Here is a 22,372-nt window from a genome sequence, read left to right on the forward strand (position 1 = left end):
TATCTAGTTTTCCCAGCACCATTTATTGAAGAAACTAACTTTTCTTTTCTTGATTCCTTTTCAAATATTAGTTAGTTTATTAGGGTTTATTTTGGAGCTCCTTATTCTGTTCCATTGGTCTATGCATCTATTTTTATGCTATTACCATACTGTTGTGTTTTTTGAACTACCTAGTCACTATCTTGATGACTTAAATATTATTATTGGTATTCAGAGACTGTTTTTATTTTGTGGTATGAATAGCTAGGTTGATATCATTGAGATTATAATTTATGTCATGAGATAAATTAGATTCAATTGGCCAATTTTAATGAAGCTAAGTAAAATCTGTAATAATGAATGCAGAATAAATTAATCAGTAAGAGTTCTTGATGTACTTTATCTTTAAAAGTACAGATATTTTACTTTTGACCACTACAAAGACATGGAAATAATATCAAAGCCAGCAGTAAATGAGTATAGCCATTGTCCCATGTGAGGGAAATGGCACTATATGGAAACCAAACATGGTAAGTAAATATATATCTAATATTTAAAAAAGAGAGGCTTCTTGCATTGATCACTGATGAGACTATAACTTGAACTGTGGATTATGATGAATTGAAATCTTTGTAATTGAAGCTCAACAAACAACAAAATGAAATAAAGCAAAAATAAAAACACTGGCTGCTTACTCCAAGGCTAGTATTACTACTTAATCTCTGCTAATATCTCTTGTTTATTAATTAGGTGGTGACCTCTGACATCATCAACTTTGGTTCTAGATAGCACTTTTTCTAGAGTTTGGCAAGTGACTCAATTCTGAGAATAAGCCCTTTGGGGACAGAGATAGTTCAGAGAAAATTACTCCTATTTAGTATAAAGTTATAGTAGATTCAAGAAGAAGCATTTGTTCTGGGTTACACCTTACCTGTCTCATTATTTTGAAGAAAATCTTTGTGGGGATATGATGATCAGAATAACTTCCATCATTTCGGAACACTGAAAAAAAAAGACCTGGGCAACTGTAGTGATGCCAGTCCTAAATCCTTGGTGCTGGCTTAACAAATGACTACAAGAAATATCCTACCCTTGTTGAGTGAGGAAGAGAAAATCAAGTCTCTAGTCTAGGCTACTATAGCTTGGCTATTGCCTCAATTGAAGGGAAAGCCTTTCCTAAGTAATACATTAGCACATGTATACAATCTCCATGTTAAAAAAGAAACACTGTCTATGGGTTGTAAATGCTACCATAGTCACCAATACTAGTAGTGAATAGTTAATTCTTTCCATTTGTGATTTTTTTTCTTTAAGTGCATTGCTGTTGCTCTTTCCTGAATGCTTCATTCTGTTGCAGGAACTGGAAGGACATTAGATGAGGCTTGGGGTGAGGGGATACTTTGTTTCAACTATTTTGTCCCCAGTGCCAATCAAAGTAACAGTTTTTACATGAACTTTGTTCCTATTTGAGCATTTTTCCTCTAATGGAAAGATGAAGGAATGTTCTGATAACCGTCATTAGAAAAAATGCATTGACTATTGTTGGCTTTCCAGGTGGTACAGTGATTAAAAAATATCTGCCTGCCAATGCAGGAGACAAAGTTCGATCCTTGGATGGGGAAGATTTCTTGGGGAAGGAAATAACAACCCTCTCCAGTATTCTTGCCTGGAAAATTTCAGGAATAGAGGAGCCTGGTGGGCTACAGTCCAGGAGGTCAAAGAGTCTGACAGTACTGAGCAACTAAGCATACACACATCACCAATTGTATTGGAACTCTTGGAAAAATTTGTCCTTAACAGTGTTTGAGTAAGTTCCTCAGAGATGAGCAAGACATTTTAGGTGGAAAAATTAACCTTAATTTTAGGTAATTAAGGCCACTTAGTAGAGTCTAAGAGCAATTTGCTAAGTGGTAACCTGGAGGCATCAAAGAAGTAATTTTCTACATAAATTGCCTGAATTTATCTCAAAAGAGCATTCAGCCTCTCTAAAGTAAAGTAATAACTCTTAACCTTTTATGTGGTCATGTTTCAGCACCTCTTTAAAATGTGAGCATATTCTGAGAAATAATCAATGCATATTTATAAAGATACTGCGTAAAATTTTAGGGAGGTGCACAAGTTCACTGCAGTGTTTCACAGACTCTGCATCTTCCCATTTTTCTGGCTTCTATCTTACATAGTAGCCACAGTAGCTACTCAATGGTGTAATACATCCTGAACTTCCGTGACCCCCAACCTTGTGATCTTCCAATAATTGCAAATGCCAGGGTTATTATTCTGATGAACCAGGAGCATTTGGTAAATGTTCTATTGGTTCTGAACGATTCAGATAAGTTATGAAAGACTCCTGGCAGTAGCAAATCTATGGCTATGGTTTCAGATTGGCAATAAGACACATGTGACATAAACAAAAAGGCAATAAAGTCTAATAATAGAGAATAGTAATATAATACTGTAGTTAATTAGATGCTTAGAAGGATACAAAGCAGGAAATACAATATCTTCATCTCATTAGAAGGCCTGAGCAAAACGTACCCAAAAATGCAACTACTTTTGCCTCCTTAGATACATGGATCACATGTGGTTGCCACAGGTGAGGATCAAAGAGTGTGAGGATCACCTTGACCTACAGAAGGGCATCACCCCTCTACCCACCAGTTTTGTATACCGTTGCAGTTGAAGCCTTCCATCCCAAATCACATCTCTCCCAAACCAGGGCAGTACCACACCACCAAGGAGGAATAAACATTCATTTGTCTTCACTAGTACTTCAAAGGAAAATTTCAAGCAGTGTTGTGTTAACTTCAAGCAGGCCCAGTGTTAACATTTTATTTACACTGCCCTTTGACCTCTAAGAAATTCTGATATTAGATGGGCATCCTGGTATGAATCAGTACCACTGTGAAAGAAAGAAAGTGAAAGTGAAGTTGCTCAGTCCTGTCCGACTCTTTGTGACCCCATGGACTGTAGCCTATCAGGCTCCTCTGTCCATGGGATTTTCCAGGCAAGAGTGCTGGACTGGATTGCCATTTCCTTCTCCAGGGGATCTTCCCGAGCCAGGAATCGAACCCCAGTCTCCCGTACTGCAGGCAGACGCTTTACCGTCTGAGCCCCCAGGGAAGCCATAGGAGTTTACAATGTAATGTGAATTATCAGATAACAGTAAGTTAGCAAAATGCAGAATGCAGTCAGTAATATAAAGATACCTAAATCAAATGCCTCGTTCTGATTCTGCTAAGACTGAGAAGACATCATTAAACCTTCACTGAAAACATAGCATTTAATTGAGGCTCAGAAAGAAGGTTAAGTTAGTCTGATTTTGATGCAATGAACAAATGTTTTGAGGAGGTATGCAATGCTGCTGGCTGCTGCTAAGCCGCTTCAGTCGTGTCCGACTCTGTGCGACCCCATAGACGGCAGCCCACCAGGGTCCCCTGTCCCTGGGATTCTCCAGGCAAGAACACTGGAGTCACTTGCCATTTCCTTCTCCAATGCGTGAAAGAGAAAAGTGAAAGGGAAGTCACTTAGTCGTGTCTGACTCTTTGCAACCCCATGGACTGCAGCCTACCAGGCTCCTCTGTCCATGTGATTTTCCAGGCAAGAGTACTGGAGTGGGGTGCCATTGCCTTCTCCGTTTGAGGAGGTATAACTTCCTTTAAAAGAGATTGTCTTACAATATTTAAATAGAAATAAATCAGCTCCACAAAATTTTCTCAAAATATGTGTAGTCTGTGGAGCACGTATTATATTTTAAAATGTCTTCAGTATGTCCCAGGTATGACACTGAAACAGGTGTAGTTTTGTGTGAGAGCACTGAAAGGAAAACTACATTCTTCACGGACTTTGTGTATATCAGGCACTATGCTAAATGACTTACAAATGCTATTAATATCTTAATTATCTCTAGCTTCATAACAGTCCTGTGAGGTTGATATTCTATTATTCGAGATGGAGAACCTGAGGCTCAGGGCCGTGAAGTAATCTGCCCAGCCACTCTCATCTGGTAACCAGCGGAGTCAGGATGTTAACCAAGGTCAAACTGAAGTCAATTTAAGGATTTTTTCAAGTATATTATGATACTCAGAGGCCACAGTGTTATAGTTGCCTACACAAATTAAAGACTATTCAGAAAAAGATAAACATATGTTGGAGAATAAGGACAACATGTACAAAAGAATTGAAAGAACTAATGATTATAAGGGGACATTCGCCAGCTCTGAATAATACTCAGACTCACTCTAAATTCTGAGCCAACTGAGATGAAGTTCAAGGATTTGGATGAAAGATGGAATGCATCCAGTATCAACTTTATTATCCAAAGCACACAGCTTACTGTTCACATTGAATGTGAAAATGTGTCTTGGACCTAACAGTGAAGAGAGGCTTTCTACACTCTTCATTATGAATTGAACTCTCTTGCCCATCCAGTTTCAGGCCAGGCAGTTGAAAAACTGTTATTTCCTATAGTCAGTAAGACTGTGAAGGTCTTTAGTGGTGAGCTTACCGCATAGATAGGATTGAGGAGAATATCTGCCACTTAGAGGCATTCTTGTCATCTGGGAGAGAAACTGCGAGAGGCCAAGACAGACACGGTCAGTGAACTTGGAATATTAACTCTGACCATTAGAGAGGAATAGATATTAGGCCTTTGCCTGTATTGATCATTTTTTTCCAGGTGGATGAGAGAAGAGGCTGTGGGTAGATGGTGTAAATAGAGAGAGAAACAAATTGTGTCTCTCTTACTCATCGCTGATGAAAAAATAAATAAAATTATTCTTATATAACCTCATGGATAAAGAAATGTTCCTTTTCCTCCATCCTTGTAACACACAGACCCTAGAAAGAAAAGAAATGTGGGGAGGGATGGGGAAATGCCTGCTGCTTTCAATTATTTAAGTGCTCCTAATGTGGTAAAAGAAAAGGCCTCATTCAGAAGATAAATGTTTATAAGTTAAAGCAAGCCAGAGTTCTGCTTATTATAAGAAAGACCTTGCCATGAATTAGAGCTAGCCATTAGGAGAATGAGCTGCTCTAGTGTTGCATTAGCAAAGACTTATGCCAAAACTACTCATAATTAATGTTCCAATGGCCAGCAAGCTCAGGAAAAATTCTTCTAATGAAAACCTTGAATCCTTACTTACTTTTAATACTTGATGGTCTTGACTCTTCCTACTTCTTAAATACTTGGATAGCTTTTCATCTTTTAAAAAGTCAGTGGAGACATTCATCAGGACCATTCAAGTGGACACTGGATGATCATTTTTTCTCTCGCGGTTAAGAAAGCAGAACATGTCATTTTCCAACAGTGCAGTAGAGAGGCTAAGCTATTTATTGAAGACGTTCAGTTGGAGAAAAGGACTGCAAGTGAGGAAAAGTCATGTTACTCTAAGGATTACATTAAATCTATTGCAAGTAACTTAGAAAGCACATCACTTTTTAGTATTAAAACTTAAATATTAGCAAAATATTACTTGTAAAATACTTTATCACTGCTACTGTGTATTGAGAAGATATTGTAACATGATGACTTCCAGTCCTTTTTGGAGTATTTGCATTTATATATTTTAAAAAGAGATTTTTTTTTTATTCACTGAGGTACAACTTACATACAGTAAAGTTCATCATTCTTATATGATGTATGTACAATGTATAATGAATGTAACCATCACTATAGTCAAGATATAGAACATTTCTCTCAGCACCTAAAATTCACTTTCTGCTTCTTGGGGGTCAAACCGCTCCCTCCCCATCTTGTAATCACTGGTCTGATTTTGACCATTCAAGAATTTTGTATAAATCTGGTTGTACAGTTAGTGACATTTTTAGTCTCACTTCTTTCATTTAGCTTGATGCTTTTGAGATTGAACCATGTCATTGCATGTATCTGCTCATTGATTTTATTGTTAAGTAGTGTTCTGTTATATGGATATGCCACAATCTGTTTATCCGTTCTATGACTGGTCTGTATGTAGTGGTTTTCCAATTGTGCAGAGACTATATTAATCAGGAGACTTTTGACTTAGAGTAACAGGAAGTTCAAACTGATTTAAGCAATAGAAAATTTATTTCCTCATTAAACAGCAAACTTAGACATAGGGTGGTTCTAGATTTTGTGGATTTAATGGGTCAACAATGTTACAATAGATAGTCTCAGATTCTTTCCTTCTCTTGTTTTCCACCTTACTTTCAACTTTATTACTGGGTTAGTTCTTCCCCTGGCTTCCAGATGACTGAAGTGGGTTCATGTGACTTATGCATTCATAACATGTCAGAGAAGAGACTTCTTCACAATAACACCTCATTTCCCAAGCACGCACATGTGCACGCATGCATGCGCGCGCGCGCGCACACACACACACACACACACACACACACACACACAGATTTTTCTTCATGATTTATTGGCCAATAGGAATCCTGTCAGGGGCCACGTGAGGAAGAAGGAAATCTGAGTGCATAAAGATCCAGAACTTTTTCTGTTTTGGATATTATTTTATCCATATTAAGTGCCTGTTCTCCATAGTCTATATTATGTCAATTGAAAAAAATATTCATGAAGCTTATTGATTAAAAGAAAAATTTGAGGGCCATTTTTATATAGTACATGTGAGGAAATAACTTGTGGTTTTATGAGACAATCTGATTCCATTACTGAAATTAATTTATTTTTAAAATGTTGATTATCTAATATCATTATCTGAAACATGGGCATTACCAAAAATAAAATCCAAGAGAAAAACATGAATTGTCACTTTCTCTTTTTAAAATTTAATCTGCAGTTGTTTATAATTTTTTTTTAAAAATATCACATTAAAAAATATAGATATATTCAAGATATCAATGCACTGGGTTAAATTTTCTCCATATAAAATAAAATTGTGAATAGTACTATTAGAATTTTATTATTAAATATATTAAATAGATATATATTATAGTCAGGCTTCATATTTACCACCAATTTTTAAGCAAATAACAATATACACACATATAACATCTATCCTATATACATATCACAATTGAAATTATATTCCCTCAAGTAAACAGGCTGTACTTTAAAAGATGATATGCATTGAAATGGCATAATAGGGTTTTTTTCCTTTCAGATCTTTGGTTCAAGGCTATGACAAAATATTTTGGGATTATTTCTGTTCTACTGTGGAAAATAAACTGGATTAATTACAAACAGATGGTTTGTGGATGTTTTGTAGTTTTACTACTAAAACCCATTTTTATTATTGGAGCTATGTCTAAAAGGTGAAAGTTCAATAGAGTTTTACAGTGACTTTAAGAATCTCAGGAAAAAATACAGTACATTATAAAATTAAAAGTTATTACTATCTGATTATTTTTCTCAATTTTATGCATCTTAATATGTTTTGGTATGTCTATCCTCTATTACAGGCTCACTGAGGATAGGGACTATCTTGCTGTACACATACTGCCTAGCACAATGCTTTAGTAAAAACATCATCATCATTATAATAGCTACCATTTATTAAGCACATGTTAGTTTATTTTTTATTTTTTTGGCCACACCATGCAGCATGTGGGATCTTAGCTCCCCAACCAAGGACTGAACCCACACTCCCTGCACTGGAAGCGCGGAGTCCCAAACATTCAACCACCAGGGAATGGTTGAAGCATTAATCTCCTATTAAGCACATTTTTAATAGCAAGCATTTGTAAAAGGAAATCAGGCTTTTTGTACCACAACTTTTCAACAGTATATCATCCATACAGCACAATCACTATAATCTTTTTCAACTTTATTGAGCTATAATTGACATATCAGTTCAGTTCAGTCTCTCAGTCGTGTCCGACTATTTGCGACCCCATCAATCACAGCACACCAGGCCTCCCTGTCCAAAACCAACTCCAGGAGTTCACTCAGACTCACGTCCATCAAGTCAGTGATGCCATCCAACCATCTCATCCTCTGTCATCCCCTTCTCCTCCTGCCCCCAATCCCTCCCAGCATCAGAGTCTTTTCCAATGAGTCAGCTCTTTGCATGCGGTGGCCAAAGTACTGGAGCTTCAGCTTTAGCATCATTCCTTCCAAAGAAATCCCAGGGCTGATCTCCTTCAGAATGGGCTGGTTGGATCTCCTTGCAGTCCAAGGGACTCTCAAGAGTCTTCTCCAACACCACAGCTTCAATTCTTCAACGCTCAGCCTTCTTCACAGTCCAACTCTCACATCCATACATGACCACAGAAAAAACCATAGCCTTGACTAGACGGACCTTAGTCAGCAAAGTAAGGTCTCTGCTTTTGAATATGCTATCTAGGTTGGTCATAACTTTTCTTCCCAGGAGTAAGCGTCTTTTAATTTCATGGCTGCAGTCACCATCTGCAGTGATTTTGGAGACCCAAAAAATAAAGTCTGATGCTGTTTCCACTGTTTCCCCATCTATTTCCCATGAAGTGATGGGACCAGATACCATGATCTTCATTTTCTGAATGTTGAGCTTTAAGCCAACTTTTTCACTCTCCTCTTTCACTTTCATCAAGAGGCTTTTTAGTTCCTCTTCACTTTCTGCCATAAGGGTGGTGTCATCTGCATATGTGAGGTTATTGATATTTCTCCCGGCAATCTTGATTCCAGCTTGTGTTTCTTCCAGCCCAGCGTTTCTCATGATGTACTCTGCATAGAAGTTAAATAAGCAGGGTGACAATATACGGCCTTGACGTACTCCTTTTCCTATTTGGAACCAGTCTGTTGTTCCATGTCCAGTTCTAACTGTTGCTTCCTGACCTGCATACAGATTTCTCAAGAGGCAGGTCAGGTTGCCTGGTAACTTTGTGTAAATTTAAGCTTCGTGACAATCAGGACCCACCTCTGTCAGCTTGCTTCCCCATCATCAGCTTCCATTTTATAATTTTAGAGTTCTGTTGACTCCCAGGCCATAATGACTGCAACCCAGCCATCAGGAAGAAGAAAGGATGACAAGGATGACAGAGGCTTGTCTACTCCAACAGTGACACATTCATATATTTTTATTTGCATTCTGTTGATCAGTGCTTAGCCATGTAGCCAAGCCTAGTATTAAGAGTCTGGGAAATGTATCCTTTATTCCAAGTAGGCCATATGCCCAGCTAAAAATTAGGTATTTTATTATTAAGGAAGTCAGGGAACCCAGATAATGGCAAAGAATAGTTTGTGTCTCATCAGAGATGAAAGATACTAAATGCTTTCTCCATTGAATTATGTAGTCTTTGTATTGTTGATGTTCCTTTTCTTTGCTGTTTTCCTTTCCATTTTCTTGCTTTTTCCTCTTTTTCTTTCATACCTCCTCCTCTTTTTATGTTCTTCTTGCTTTTCTTTTTAATGGGGACAATATGGACATATTTAAAGGCTAATAAGAAGCATCTAGTATGTAGACAGACATCTAAAACTCTAGATGATGTTGGGCCTCTGTACTTGATGTAGACCAGCATGATCTTGTGTCTTAAATTCTAGTTTTTATTTGCAATAAATCCTAAGTGTGGAGTCTATTCTTATGCTGCTTCACTGGCAAGTACTCTTTCCCAAGGCACTCATAGACAAGAACTTTATTTTGCTTATTACTCCATGCCCAGTTTGATTCACTCTAGTTTTAATAAAGAGAAAACTCTTAGAATTTTATTACTAGTTTAATGTGCTTCACCAATACACAATGTTTTATTCTAATCACTATTTAGGAAGGATACCTGTTAAGGTGGCCAGACTACTGCTGAGTGCTGTCCTGTTCTGGCTCTGAATATGTATCTCAGAAAGTATTACATAATATTATAAATAATTAATAACATAGGAGGGAAGATCTCTTGCCATTTCAATTTTCATAAAACGATGCCAAGTTTGGGTCTTTGATTAAAGCATGGAAACTGTACCTATAACCTGAATGTACTGCCTGCTTAGGTTGGTGCCTAATAGCTGTTTTAGAGCTGGTGCAAGCTAGCAGAATCTGTTTTACTCATGTTGTAATCCAGAATTTCTGCACCAAGCCTAGATATGGCACCTTGAAACCCAAATAACCTAAAGTACCACCCTCTGGAGGCCAAGGATATCCTGGCTAATTGCAATGAAGTAGAAGGTTCAACTTTATAACCTCTCCACCTAAAATACTCCAGGGTTAGTGCTGATATCTCAATTCAGATAGAGAGAACATTTGCCAAAATGTTGCTAAAGTGGGCTGGGCTTTGATCAGATGTTCTGGTGTTTTGGGAACTTGAGAAGTTAGGCACTAGTAATTGCATGCTAGGCAAAAATGCTTAACTTCGTGTAAAACAATAGAAAGTTAGGACTGAGTGGTGCTGGCTCATTTACTCAGCGTGAAGAAATGTGCTGGGTCAGACCCATTAGAAGACTCTGGATTCCTCTTATTCAAGCTGCTTGAGGCATGTCAGTATTACATCATGGGAACTGGCACAGGTTTTTAGAAATACAACCCCTAATTTAATAGCTAAATAAGGAAGGCAAGTAGTATGTAAAGATTACTGTTAATAAAGTAAAAATGTGGCACTCGCAGTGGAATGAGACTAGACAGAAGCACAATATAGAGGACTTCACCCAGCCTTCAATCACTCTCTAGTCTTAGAATTTGGGAGAAATGCTACTATTGCTTCAAATCTACAAAAACCAACTCAGAGTGTGTTGGAATGATGAAGTGATCTCTGGACCTCCCAACCCTGAGCTTGTTCCTTCTAATGATAGGCTTTCTGATTGCATAACCTCAGAACTCTAAATCTTGGCTAATGGCCTTGGAAGCTATAAGAATGTGTTCTTGAAAGTCAGTCCTATCAGATGAAAGCTGACTACTAAAATTTGAAGAGATCTTCAACAGTGTCAGAAAGAACATTGGCAATTTCAAATCCTGGGCAACATGAGATAAAACATAAACACTGGGTCCTACAAACTCAAGGGTCACATTGGATTTTTTATTATTCTATAATATAAATCTGTAATCTATAATGGAAAGGAGAGTAGAGAGGGACAGAATAAATGGAGTTGTAATTAATATTACCTGCTTATATGTGCTTTTTTTGATAAATTTTTGTCCCCAGGATAAAGTAGTAACAATGACGAAGATGGGATTAATGAAAAATTGTTTGAAAATTGGGGATTGTCACCTTATTGCTGACCAGAAGTGGATTCTGATAGACTATTGTCTGGCTTAATACATTAAAAATCTCAGGTTGGCTTAAGGACGATGCATTAAGAAATCGAATGTTGCAATATATGCTCATGAGGCAACTATTAACATATATGACAATAGAGGAAACTTTTGAGTATTGATGTGTTTTCTGTGAGGAAACAAAAAAAGCAAAAGCCTCAACTATGCACATACCTAATCACATGGATTTCCTATTCTATACAAGCTGTTTGATCATTAACTTTCAGGCACATCTCCAGGAACAAATGGCATCACATGATCAACCTCACAACACAGCAACTCCTCATTTTTATTCTTTATCCCCAGTATAACACTTATCTTGCTACTTTGCTTGTTTGACAGAAAAACCTAAGAAACAGTAACACTAACTGTATTTTAGCCTAATAGTATTTGAAGATAACATAGGCAATGCAGAAACAATGACTTATGGATGCTTTTCATGACTAAAGTAGGATGATATCATTGTCAAAAATTATAGATGCTCCATAGAATAAATGTAATAAGATTTTTATATCTTGATATTTCTATGTGATAATATCCTTTGTAATATATGAAGGGATATAACAAAATTCAACGACTTCTGCAATGGTGTCAGTTTGCCTGGAGTAGATGAAAATCAAAAAGTTGTCCTAAAATAAAGTGCACCCTATTTCATGCTGCAGATAAATGTCATAAAAGGAACTTCAGCAATTAGTGATTTGAGTAGATATCATTCGAGATGATTTGCTTGAGCTTTCTTCTACTCCAAGCTTAATAATTTTAGTAATACCTGGCCTCATCAATGTTCCATAATAATAATTGTCTTACTTTTCTTTACCAGGTGATAAGCAAATTTGCAGGATTTTTCATGACAAGCTTTTGGGAAATCCAAGTTTTCAAGTCAAAAGTTTTTCTGAAGTAAAAGCTCTACACTTACCAAAGTGTTTGAAAATGGACATATGTGCCCTTTAGCTTTGATAACTTCACGTTTAAATTGGCAAGAATTTGCACAGGAATAAAAATACTGGAGCCTTTATAACCTATCACATTTAGTAATGAATAAAACACCATTTGGCATAAGAGTTTTATCATATTTCCCTGCACATTTTCATTGTATGCTAAATTCAGCATAAAAAGAAGATGTGGACAATCATGGCAGGATTTAGCAGTGTGTACTGCTTCATAGGATTTTTATTTAAAGTATTTTGTGGAGGTATAATTGACATACACACTGACCATATGTAAAATGTAAAGTTTGATAGGAATGACATATAGATACAAGAAATCATCACCAACATCAGCAAAATGAAAAAAGATACGTGCATTTCATTGTATTTAGTGAATGCTGTATAATTTCACTTTACGTAATATACTTGAAATGGCAAACTTAAAAAGATGGAAAACAGTTTAGTGGTTGCCTGGGGTATGGTGGTGATGAAGGATAGGAAACCAAGTGACTGTGGCTATAAAAGGATAGTGAAAAGACAGCAATGGAACCATTCTATATCTATATCTATATCTTGACTGGTGGTGGTCACATGAAGCAACACAGGCAATAATACTGTATACAGTTAAATACCCACCCACAAATGAGTATATGTAAAACTGGTAATATCTGCATGAGGTTGGTAGATTGTGTCAATATGAATTTCCTGTTTATATAATTCCTGTACTATAATTATGCATGAATTTGCCAACAGGGGAAACTGAGTAAAGAAGGCATGTGTTCCCTCTGTATCATTTCTTATAACTCTATGTGAACCTAAAATTATCTCAAAAAAGTTTAAAAAATTATGATGTGTGTAGGAAGCCTAGTCCAACAAGAAAAGAAAATAATTTTGTCCATCACCCCTGAAAGTTTCTTTGTTCCCCTTCAGTTTCTGCACCTTGTCCATCAGACAACCACTGACCTGCTATTACTAATAATCAACTTGACTATTCTATAATTTGATAAAAATGAAAGCACACAGTGTGATTTGTCTGGCTTCAGATAATTATGTTGATGTTCATTCATTTTGCATGTGTATTAATAGTTCATTCTTTTTGTTGCTTTATCCTATGCCATTATACAGCTGTATCATGTACTGTGGTGGTTGCAGTCTCACTTGCATCTTTGCCCATGAGAAATCTGGAATCATCCCTACAGCTATTCTTTTTGCATTATATAGCATGTCTTTTCAAGGGGAAGAGGGGTTACTTGGTCTTAAGATTTTCTCTTTCTCCATAGTTTTTGAGTAGTCTGTGATATGCCTTGGAATAGTTGTTTCCACATTTCTTGTCTTGGTGCTTGTTGAGTTTCTTGGACATATGCTGTCCATTTTTTTTCATCAAATTGAAAAACTGTGATCACTGTTTCTTCAAATATTTGTCTACTGCTCCTTCTACTTCTCTTCTTCAGGGAATCCATTACACCTATATTACAACTTAAGTTTTAAAAATTTAATGCACAGCTTTCTACAATCCATTATTCTGTAAGAAATCCTATGAATACCACCTGTAATTAATCTTATGCCATCCTACTTGCATTCAAAGTAAATTTTGATTTAATAGGCTTGCAAATTCAATCCAAAAGTACAGGCTAAAAATAAACATTTATTTTTCATTAAATCCAGCACACTAATCTTATAAAATTATTTTAATCATGTGATTGAAAATATCAAATTATAGCACTGGAATATTACATCCTAAATATGAACCCTGGGGTTGTTGCCATTTTTGTTAAAATACCAAAAGAGACACAAATATAAAGAACAGAATTTTGGACCCTGTGGGAGAAGATGAGGGTGGGATGATTTGCAAGAGAAGCATCGAAACATGTATATTACTATATGTGAAATAGATGGCCAGTCCAGATTCAATGCATGAGACAGGGTGCTCAGGGCCGGTGCACTGGGACGACCCTGAGGGATGGGAGGGAGGAAAGTGGGAGGGGGGTTCAGGATGGGGGGACACATGTACACACATGGCTGATTCATGTCACTGCTCGGCAAAACCACTACAATATTGTAATTAGCCTCCAATTAAAATAAATAAATAAATTTTTAAAAAAGAAAGAAAAATACTAAAATAACAATGTTTTTCTTCCTAAAATGTTATTTAAAACGGTGCTTTTATATTTGAAAATGTTACCAGTTAATGACATAAAGGTGGCCAATATTAGAAGATATATAAATGGACATCGTGTTTTGCTTCCTAACCTCGAAATTAGAGGAGGTATGTGAACATTATAACATTGTTATGTGAAAATGTTTGACTTCTTTCAGCAAGATAAAAAATAGTAAGAATGTCAAAACATTTTAGATATATAGATCAAGTAGAGATTCATTAGGATATGTTATAAGCAGTTTTCAATTATATATTGTTTCCTCTGGTCTTCTTTAACATTAATATTTAAGACATATTTAAATATTTTTTATATTAGAACTAGTATTAGACTTAAGTTGGATGTCCTAAGCTCTACTTCCCTTCTAACTAGTTCAGTCATTATAAAGCTAAAACACCAATTTTCCATCCTGCCTTCAAAATGCACGTTGCCATGAGGTACAATGAAACATAACGGCTGGTTAGCCAGTGCGGCCTCTTCTCCTCATTCCTTCTGTCTGTCTGGAAGGGGCTCTCAATGCACGAAACTGAAGCAGCCATCACTAAAGGCTGTGTAAAAGTAAGAAGGAGCATCTCTCTACAGGTGTTGAGCTGCTAGAAAAGCCACTCCTGGTACTTCTTGGTGCATAAATTAAATAAACTCTTGTGAAACTTCGTACAGGTTTTCTTTTACTTGGGGCCAAGTACATTCCTAGCTGATGGAAGTAGTATGGGTAATACCTGCTATTACATTAGCTTTTAGTATAGATTGGATTTCGCAAAAGCCTTTGCATCTGCTTGAGGTTAATCACATGTACTTGGTAACTTAACTCTGGTTTAGCTTGCTGTATGAAATCATGAATGCACCTTTCACTTTGTCTCTCGTCAGCAGCTAGAGAAAGCTGTGTGCTATTCTGTACTAGATGTTTTCTTACAAAGAAGCTGCCATGCACTACACAAAATTCACTTTCATCTTCACCATACACTTAAAAAGCTTTACCAGACACCAAGAAGCATTACTGTTTGTTGAAATAAGCTCCAGTTTTTCATATGTACTATGTATCCTGTACGAATGATAACTGATAAATGTGGGACTATTCAGGGATGAAACTGGAAATGATTCCCAGGTCTGGAGAGTCGACATCCCCAGACTCCTGTGATCTAAGCTTTTAGATAGCAAAATTTAGACCTCACTCATGTTCACAGTCCCAGCTGCTTCTGATGAACAACCAAGAGGTTGATAAGCAATCTCTGCCATCAGTGTGCTTTGCCACCCAAATCTGATTGCTACATTCTGCATTTTGTAAAACCTTGTGTTTATTTAATGAAAATGTGTTGGAGGCTGGGCTAGCTCCTAAGACCTGTAAGGCTAAGAAGATGCAAATGTTTTTTTCAGCATTGCTACTCTTTTAAAGATCTAATTCATGTGCTAAGTTTCTTTGTAACATTTTACAGAAAAAAGCATTTCATAATCAATTTTTTTTATAAAATTAAAAATTGGAAGCATTTGGCTTATAGAATAATGTGCCTAGATAGACACATTAACTTGCTTTCCTTTCTAGCATCAACTCATCATACTATTTGCATTGTACTTATCCACTTGAACAATTAACTTGTAATTTTCTGACTTTGGAATTTCTGATTTTCAACTTAATTCTTCCAATTTTGTGTTAAAACAATAGTCGATGTCCTTTCTCTCTTCGTCCATTCCCTGTAACACTTGAATTCAATGTGTGTTAAGGATTCATTTTATACAAACACTCACAGCGACACACACTTTCTTGCATTCTCCCCACATATTATAATGCTGTTTCTCCCAAAACCTAAAATTTGTATACCTTTGCTGAGCCTAAATTAGTCTGAGTATTGGGAATATAAGTGGATGTTTTTAGTGAGTTCACAATACAATGAGGAAGAATTTCTTAGGTCAGAAATTCTGAGTGGTGGGATCTAGTAATTTATATATATATTTAAATTTTTTTCTAAGTGATACTGATACACACAAGGTTCAGAAACATAGGTAGCCTATGTTGTTGTTTCAGCTTCCCTGATAGCTCAATTGGTAAAGAATCCACCTGCAATGCAGGAGACCCTAGTTCAATTTCTGGGTCGGGAAGATCTGCTGGAGAAGGGATAGGCTACCCACTCCAGTGTTCTTGGGCTTCCCTTGTGGCTCAGCTGGTAAAGAATCCACCTGCAATGCAGGAGACCTGGGTTCTATCTCTGGGTTGGGAAAATCCAGAAAGGCTACCTACTCCAGTATTCTGGTGTTGAGAATTCCAAGGACTCTATAGTCCATGGGGTCGCAAAAAACTGGACATGACTGAGCAACTTTCACTCACTCATTGGTTGTTATTCAGTTTCTAAGTCACTTCCAATTCTTTGTGACCCCATGAACTGTAGCAGGTCAGGTTTTCCTGTCCTTCTCTGTCTCCCTGAGTTTCCTCAGACTCATGTCCGTTGAGTCAGTGATGCCATCCCAACCATTTCATCCTATGTCCCCCCATCATGCTCTTTCCCTTAATCTTTCCCAGCATCAGGGTCTTTTCCAGTGAATCAGCTCTTCACATCAGGGGGTGAAAGTAGTGGAGCTTCAGCATCAGTCCTTCCAATGAATATTCAGAGCTGATGTCCTTTAGGATAGACAGGTGTTCAGTCTACTTTATGGTCCAACTCTCCCCTCCTTACATGACTACTGGAAAAACCATAGCTTTGACCATATGGACCTTTGTCCACAGAGTGATGTCTCTAATTTTCAATACACTGTCTAAATTTGTCATAGCTTTTCTTCCGAGGAGCAAGCATCTTTTAATTGGGTGGCTGTGGTCATCATCCACAGTGATTTTGGAGCCTAAGAAAATGAAACCTGTCACTGTTTCCACTTTTGCCCCATCTATTGGCCATGAAGCTATGGGACCAGATGCCATCATCTTAGTTTTTTCCTTTTTTTGAATGTTGAGTTTTAAGCCACCTTTTTCACTTTCCTCTTTCACCTTCATCAAGAGGCTCTTTAGTTCCTCTTCACCTTCTGCCATAGTGTGGTATCATCTGCACATCTGAGGTTGTCGATATTTCTCTTAGAAATTTTGATTCTAGCTTGTGCTTAATCCAGCCCACCATTTCACATGATGTACTCTGCATATAATGTAAATAAACAGGGTGACAATATTTTGGAACAGTTTGTTGCTCCATGTCCGGTTCTAACTGTTGCTTCTTGACCTGCTACAGGTTTCTCAAGAGGTAGATAAGGTGGTCCTGTATTCCCATCTCTCAGAATTTTCCACAGTTTGTTGTGATCCACATAATCAAAGGCTTTAGCATAGTCTATGAAGCAGAAGTAGATGTATTTCTGGAATTCCCTTTCTTTTTCTATGATCTAGTGGATGTTAGCAATTTAATCTCTGACTCCTCTGCCTTTTCTTAAATCCAGTTTGTATATCTGGAAGTTCTCGGTTCACATACTGTTGAAGCCTAGCTTGAAAGATTTTGAGTGATACCTTGCTAGCATGTGAAATGAGCTCAATTTTGTGGTAGTTTGAATATTCTTTGACAATGCTCTTATTCGATATTGGAATGAGACTCAGTCTTTTCAGTCCTGTGGCTGCTGCTGAATTTTCCAAATTTGCTGACACACTGAGTGCAGCACTTCTAATAGCATCATCTTTTGGGATTTAAAATAGCTCAGCTGGAGTTCCGTCACTTCCACTAGCTTTGTTTGTAGTGATGCTTTCTAAGGCCCACTTGACTTCACATTCCAAACTGTCTGGCTCTAGGTGACTGACCGCACCATCATGGTTACCCATTTCATTAAGACCCTTTTATACAGTTCTTCTATGTACTCTTGCCATCTCTTCTTAATACCTTCCACTTCTGTTAGGTCCTTACTTTTGTGTCCTTTATTGTGCCCATCTTTGCATGAAATGTTCCCTTGGTATCTCCAAATTTTTTGAAGAGACTCTAGTCTTTCCTATTCTATTGTTTCCCTCTATTTACACCCAGTCAAAATCTGCAAGTAATTTTTACAGTGTTTCTTACAGGCGTGTTGAATTCCTGCTGTATTTTTTTTTTTGCTTTGTTTTGCACCCTGCCCTACCATCATCTTTTATTAATAGGATGTTAAAAAATCTTAGATAGCCTTCCTCCTCAGAGTCCACATGTTAAAATGAGAAGGTTGATGAGCAGACAGGTATAGAAGTGGGTCATTCCAACATTATTACACAGTTCCTCTAACTCAAAATGTAATCCTCTTGTTTCCCCATGCTAGACAAAATCAGTACTATTATTACTTCATTGTATGAAAGAAAAATGATCTTCTTTTGTAAAATGTTTTCCATTATATACATACACCCTGAAAAGAATCATAATTGCCTTCAAGTCTAGCAATTCTTTTTTTAATATAAATTTATTTATTTTAATTGGAGTTTAATTACTTTACAATATTGAATTGGTTTTGCCATACATCAACATGAATCCACCACAGGTATACACGTGTTCCCCATCCTGAACGCCACTCCCTCCTTCCTCCCTGTACCATCCCTCTGGGTCGTCTCAGTGCACCAGCCCCAAGCAAGTCTCTACATTTTCTTTCCATACCTAGACTCTTATATTCTATTTCCTTTAAAAGGAACTGTCTGAAGATACAGTTATTACAATATCATAGCATTTTATTTTCAATTTCACATCCTGGAATCATTAGTTTTCCCTATCACACCAGCTACTTGAGGATATATTTCAAAATATGATTTTCAGTTGGGACTGTCCTCTGGGACAACTGTCAGAATCTTTTCTTGAATAGGTATCAAGAGCAGACCAAGAAGGTGCCATTAGGAGCAGTCTGGTGATGGATATGTTTGTGGCATTGATTATGGTGATGCTTTCATGGGGTGTATTTTTATCCACAAATACATCAAGGTGTATACAATATATACAGATTTTTGTATGTCAGTCATACCTCAATAATACTCTGGTTTCTCTTCAGATCAAATAAATCATTTGACTTTTACTAAAAAAAAATCATACTTCAATAATGTGTTCTTAAAAAAGAATAAAGTACATGAAATTTAACGAACTCATAGAAATTGTTATGCTTTATGTTGTTCATTATTCAGTCACTAAGTCATGCCTAACTCTTTACAACCCCATGGACTACAGGATGGCAGACTTTGCTGTCCTTCACTGTCTCCCAGAGTGAAGTCCATTGAGTGACTGACTCATGTCCATTGAGTCAGTGATGCTATCCAACCATTGCACCCTCTGTTTCCCCCTTCTCCTGACCTCAGACTTTTCCACTATCAGGATCTTTTCCAATGAGTTGGCTCATCACATCAGGTAGCCAAAGTATCAGAGCTTCAACTTCAGCATCAGTCCTTCCAATGAATATTCAGTGCTGATTTCCTTTAGGATTGTCTGGTTGGATCTCCTTGCAGTCCAAGGGACTCTCAAGAGCCTTCTCCAGCACCACAATTCAGAAGCATCAATTCTTCAGCACTCAGCCTTCTTTATGGTTCAGCTCTCACATCCATACATGACTACTGAAAAAACCATTAGCTTTGACTATACAGACCTTTGTCCACAAAGTGATGTCTCTAATTTTTAATACACTGCCTAGGTCTGTCATAGCTTTTCTTCCAAGGAGCAAGTGTCTTTTATTTTTGTGGCTGCAGTCACTGTCTGCAGTGCTTTTGGAGCCCAAGAAAATGATATCTGTCACTGTTTCTACTTTTTCCTCTTCTATTTGCCATCTAGTGATGGGACTGGATTCCATGATCTTAGGTTTTTGAATGTTGAGTTTTAAGCCAGCCTTTTCACTTTCCTTTTTCACACTCATCAAGAAGCTCTTTAGTTCCTCTTTGGTTTCTGCCATAAGGGTGGTGACATCTGCATATTTGAGGTTGTTGATATTTCTTCCAATAGTTTTGATTCCAGCTTGTGAGTCATCCAGCCTTGCATTTCACATAATGTATTCTGGATATAAGTTAAACAAACATGGTGATAATATACAGTCTTGACATACTACTTTCCCAATTTTGAACCAGTCTATTGTTCCATACCTGGTTCTGTTAATAATAACTGTTGCTGCTTGATCTGCATATAGTTTCTCAGGAGACAGGAAAGGTGGTCCGACATTCCCTGCTCTAAGAATTTTACACAGCTTGTTGTGATCCACACAAACACTGTAGCATAGTCAATGAAGTTGAAGTAGATGTTTTTTCTAGAATTCCCTTGCTTTTTCTATGATTCAGTAAATATTGACAATTTGATCTCTGGTTCTTCTGCCTTTTCTAAATCCCTCGTGTACTTCTGGAAGCTCTCAGTTCACTTACAGTTGAAGTCTAACTTAAAGGATTTTGAACATTACCTTGCTAGAATGTGAAATGAGTGCAATTGTATGGTAGTTTATGAGCTAATGAATTTTAAATTTTTTCCAAGGCATAAGTATCATAAAACATTATTAACAATCACATTGTTAAATATAAAACTTGTGATGAAAATAGAAAATTAAAGTTTTAAAAATCATTCCTATACATCTTCTCATGCCCCCATTTGTTGTAGCAATACCAACAACCACAATCTGTGGAGCACTTTTTGATATACACTGTATGTTTTATAGTCCCCCATTTGATTTTCACAATACATTTACAAAGGAGCGAATGTTTTCAGAGGCAAAAGTGACTTGTGCAAAGGCACTTTGCTAATAAATTCTGAAGCAGCAATTCAGTTCCAGATTTTTGGTTGGCAAACGTAAAGATCTCAGGTATATTATAGGACTCCTGTCGAATCTAAAGTGTATTTTCATAGTGAATGTAATAGTTGTTGGTGTTCTTTAGAAAGATCTGCTGCTTTTTCTCATGACAATGCAAGTGGACTTTGTTTCATGAAATATGGAATTCATTTTAAACTACTAATGTTATATAAAACTACTAAATGATCACATGAACTAATCATTATGTGTTGATAGACTTGTTATTATCACAGAAGTAGTGCTGGCATCATATTTGAAAAAATTTTAATGCATTAATTTTGTGCTCATGTTATTACTAAAGATATATGGATATTGAATCACATTTCATTTATTTCCAAATTTCCCTACAGATAAAGGCATAATTGCATTAATTCTTTATGATTTTCTCTTGCAGATGATATACCAACTTAGAAACATCCATGTATTTCTAATATCTAGTCATAGCAACAAACACTATTTTATAGCAGCTATAGTTCCACTTAAATCCAAGATAGTATTCTCAATCCAAAATAATGCCAGAAAATTTAAAAAGAGATGGACCTGGCTTGGAAGAAATCTGTCTGTCTCTCATTAAACATTTACATACCTAGCTACCTACCTGTTGTAGAACCTTTTCAAAATGCAACCTTATATACAACCTCACAGGCTCAGTTTCCCTTTCTCTTTCCAAAGATTCATTAGTATCCCTTATCTTTCTCTAGGCTCACTTTTCTTCTCAATCTAATTCAGGGTAGTATTTTACAAAATATAACTTGAAAAAATAAGTCTGGACCAGATGATCTCTGTTTTCCTTATACTCTAAAGCTCCACTATTGAATAAAAGGAAGGGACTTTCAAATGACTATACATTTAAGATCTCTCTTCATCTCTCCCTCTGAAATCACTCTGGAGTTTTTCTAGTAGATGGTTTGAGGTAAATTTTAAACTGTCTGTGTATGTGTTAGTCACTCAGTCATGTCCAATTCTTTGTGACCTCATGGACTCTAGCCCACCAAGCTCCTCTGTCCATGGAATTCTCCAGGCAAGAATACTGGAGTGGGTTGCCATTCCACTCTCCAAGAGATCTTCCTGACCCAGAGATAGAACCTAGGTCTCTCTCATTGCAGGCAGATACTTTACCATCTGAACCACCAGAGAAGCCCCAAATTCTAACTGTATTTGTTTCTAAATGGATAACCAATGCAGTTCTTTTAATAATTTCTTCCATAAACTTGTGAGTTCTTGCATCAATGCCATTCTGTTAAATACATTCAAATATCTTATTTAAGTAAATTATACATTGATTTGTACTTTTCTTTCTGAAATAACTTCATTGTTCCTTCACATTTACACAATCACATAAAATTCAACTTAATTTTTAATCTTCCATATAAATTTTAATATAAGCTTGAAATTTTCTGTCATATATCTATGGCACTTTTGATTGTTATTTTGTTGTTTA

The sequence above is a fragment of the Capra hircus genome, chromosome 11 (assembly GCF_001704415.2).
Source record: "Capra hircus breed San Clemente chromosome 11, ASM170441v1, whole genome shotgun sequence".
NCBI lineage: Eukaryota > Metazoa > Chordata > Mammalia > Artiodactyla > Bovidae > Capra > Capra hircus.